Raw genomic sequence first — 4057 nt, forward strand, 5'->3', positions numbered from 1 at the left:
TCCTTTTCTAATGTCAATAATCCCCTTAACTCATTCAGCTCATTCTCAGTCTTGTGGAACTTGTCAGTTAAGTCCTTTACATCTGAATTGTTGCTTGGAGAATGTCTTTCAGCAATTAGTGTAGTCTTAACTAATTCAAGTTTAGTTGACAAATCAGCATTAGACGAGATCCACTTTTCCAATTCAGCATTATAACTTTTCCGATCCAAACTCCGATTGTTTTCAACCGTTTCTATCTTATGTTCAAATTCCTTCACAATTCTTTCTATCTTTTCGTTATACGCTCGATGCAAAGATTCATTACATTTCTCATTAACATAATTTTGAAGTTTATAGTTCTTTTCCAGCTCATCATACTTTGCTCGCAATTCTTGATTCTCTTTCAAAAGAATATCTGCCATATTTAAAAAATTGATCAGTTAAGGATCTATGCAGTGAAATCAGAAAAAAAAAATATGAACAGTTAAGCTAAAAAAAAAAACAGAAAAACACAAACACTGAAAAACTCACGCAAAAAAAATAGACAATGATCCAAACAAAAATCTAGACACAAACAATCTAAGAAACTAAAAAMAGTCTAAAAAAWATATCCAAGTTCAAAGAATTCTAGATACAAGCCCAAATCAACCAATACAGATATCCACAATTGATCAGCACAAGGAAGTAAACCAAATATGCTCAAAACAGTTCACTGTGCAGCTTGAGCTTTCACTTGAGAATGTCCACAGTTGCTGCTCTCGCACTTGAGCTGCTATTGTATAACTTGCAGTTCACTGTTGTTCCAGTCCTGTGTTGCTGAAATATGTGCTGAGGTTGAATCTGTCTATATCCAATCACAACAGCAAGACCTGTGTGTGCACAACTACTTGTTGCTGCTGTTGTTTCTAGTTGATGGCTAAACACAGCACAACACAGCCTTAGTCAACCTCAACAGTTTGCTTACATTCTGCTTCAAACCTGTTTAAAAACAGTTCAATACTACACACTAAACTTAGTCAAGATAACTTCTGTTCCAGACTCAAAAACTACCAACTAGTACAATAATCACATGTGCGACAGCATATTTAGACTACAAACATGCAACTGAATYAGTTCAAGAACAAATGATATATAAATGCAAAGAACCTGCTGTGAACCTTTGATGAACCTATATTTGACTTAAATGTATGAAWCAATCCAAATATGATCAAACCTGCGTAAACCTGTGAAATCTGAACATTAGTGTGTGATGACAACAGTGTGAAGTAACAGATTTTGCAATTAAGAGAAAATCAAACAGTTATTCAAACACAACCAAATTTCACACTAGTGAAGCTACTGCAGTTTTGTGTTCAAGATGATATTAAAAAAAATTGCACAAACTGTTTACCTGCACAACAAAATAACTATGAACAAACCGGCAAAGAACCTGTTGATGTCCTCTTGTTGCTGTCAAAATGGTTGCCTGCACACTCGGCTTCCTGCTCTCTCTGTTAAGACCTGCAACCTGTTGTTTKCGGCTGTTCTGTTTCTTATTGCGTTGCTGTTTTGTTGGTACAAAATGCAGACTGTTAAACTCTTTTGAAACTGTAAACAACTGCTATTCTTGTTATGTCTGCTAAGACATGCTGCTGTCTTATTTCTAAACACAAACACAGCACACTTCGATATGTACTTGCTGTTACAATTTAACCCACTGTAATTACCTATATTCTGTCCACTGTAATTGCTATCAAAAAATCAAGAACAAAGGTCTGTTGCTGTTTTCGTTGCKGTTGGGTAGTTGCTGTCACAAAACAACACAGACAGTTGTTTCTCTCTTCTTGCTGTCAAATAGCAAGTTGACTTGCTGTCAATAAGTTGCTTAAACTCAAATCAACCTGATGTTACACCTTGCTACACATAAAACTGTATCCTGCTGTATGCTAAGACCTGCTGAAAACAGATGTAAACCCAACTGCTGTTGAATCTGTTTCAATGTTTCTATAAGCTGTTGACAGTCCTGCTGCTATTGCTTAAAAACTGCACACATCACAGCACAGCTGCTGTTTTTCTTGCTGTTATAAAGACTAATATCGGCTGTAAAAAAAAAACAAACAGTCCTGCTGCACACTGTTTCTGTGGAGTTGTTCTCCAAACTGTCAAAACGTAGTTGCTACTGTCTGGTTCTTGTTGTAGTTGCTGCTGTTGCAATTCTGTTATTGCTGTGAAACTGTTCCAAACAAGCAAACTTGGTTGAAGATGGTCAACTAGCAATCTGTTGTTGCTGTGTTCTGTTGCTGCTGTTACAAAAACTAAGACCAGCTGTTTCAAATAAGTATTGCACACAAACACAGCAAGTGAAGCTGTAACAAACAACAAATTAATCAATCAAATATGTTTCAGCAAATTACAAACTGTTCACAAACACTTGTAACAATCCCTGTAACAATTCAAATAAGACTGTAACAAACACAGTGAAGCTGCTGTTTTAGACTTCTAACAACAAGATTAATACCAAATTTGTGCAGTCAACGAGACTGTTCTTTTTGTTGTCTGCTGTTTCAGATCAAAACAGAAAGAAATTGTTGCTGCTGCTTCTTGTTTTGAATATACTGTCTGAGTATGATATCGAGCACCAAACATTAGAAATTGATTATTAAAATCAATTACTGAAATCGAACGGATTAGAAATCCGGATAGAATAAAAACGATACCTTGAAATGAACACAAGCTAAACCGCTCAATTGAATGTGCGGATAACCCTAAATTGCTCAAGTATAAACTCTTACCTGATGTGAATCAAGAAATGAGCGGTGTAAACCCTTCTCCGATCAAGTGGTGACCGGTGTAGCTTGAAAACCGGTCAAGTAGCGTGCGGTTTAGAATACCGCTCAAGAAACCTTGCGTGCTGAACGAATCAGAACCCCTAATCCGGTCAAGTGATGACCGGTGTAGATGAATACCGGTTGAAATACCGGTTAAGTCTTCTCCGGTGAATCTCACGGTTCTCTCAAGCTTCAAGTTGTGATGATATACCGTTCAATACTCACACGGTTTAGATGAACAAACAATGGATGGGCTTTCCATGAGTTGGGCTTTCCATAACTTGGGCGGTAAAACAAAAAATAAAAACAAACACTAAAAATTCAGATTAAAACTAATAAAAACACAAAAACTAAAAGAAATTTAAAAAAAAATGGATCAAAACACTGAATTACGAAAAAAAATTTAAGAACACGAAAAAAAAAAAAAAATCTAAAAACCCGATCAAATCTTGATTAAAATTGATCAAATCATAAAAATTTGTGAATAACAAAGATTCACAATTCAATTTCGAACATTTTGATCCTGTTTTTAACGCAAAAACACAAGATTTTATAAAAAAAATCGGATCAAAATCAAAGAAAATGTCAAGAACACGAAGAACACGAAAAAAAAATTCAAAAAAAAAATTCACTTATCTGATCGATTTCTTTTCCTGATTTCTTGCATTCCAGCTCTGATACCAATTGTGTGTCCACAATTACTGATCAATCTTCAATATCTTCATATCAATCATGGCAGATTCTTAGATATTACATGTAAAAACTCAATAACACATGAGAGAGAAAGTCAATGCATGTAAGCTCAGTCAAACTCTCTTATTAATCTGAATATTACAATTAAGCTCCTCTACTTCTAATTACAAAGATTAAACCATATTTATATGGTCAACCTAACTAACAAAGTCAAAGTCAAACTAGTCTAAGAAAGTCAAACACGYTGACTTTACAATTATAGACTAAAATTAATCTTTCAAGACGAATACAATTAATACTGATTTTTCAGTCCTAACAATATTACTTAAAACTCAAGATTACAAGTAGAATGTGCGTAAGTAACAACTTATTAAAGCTCTATATCTGAATTCGTGTAACTAACTGCATTGCGCGAGTACTCTTCTAATATTATAAAGCATTTGACAAAAACACTTAAAAACAATTTTTTATGCACGAAGTACTATTTATTGATGTTTGTTACTTAAAATTTAAGATTACAAGTAAATTGTGCATAAGTACAACTTATTAAAGCTCCATATTTGAATTCGTCTAACTAA

This window comes from Cynara cardunculus (assembly GCF_001531365.2).
Source record: "Cynara cardunculus var. scolymus isolate 2C chromosome LG 13, CcrdV1, whole genome shotgun sequence".
Lineage (NCBI taxonomy): Eukaryota > Viridiplantae > Streptophyta > Magnoliopsida > Asterales > Asteraceae > Cynara > Cynara cardunculus.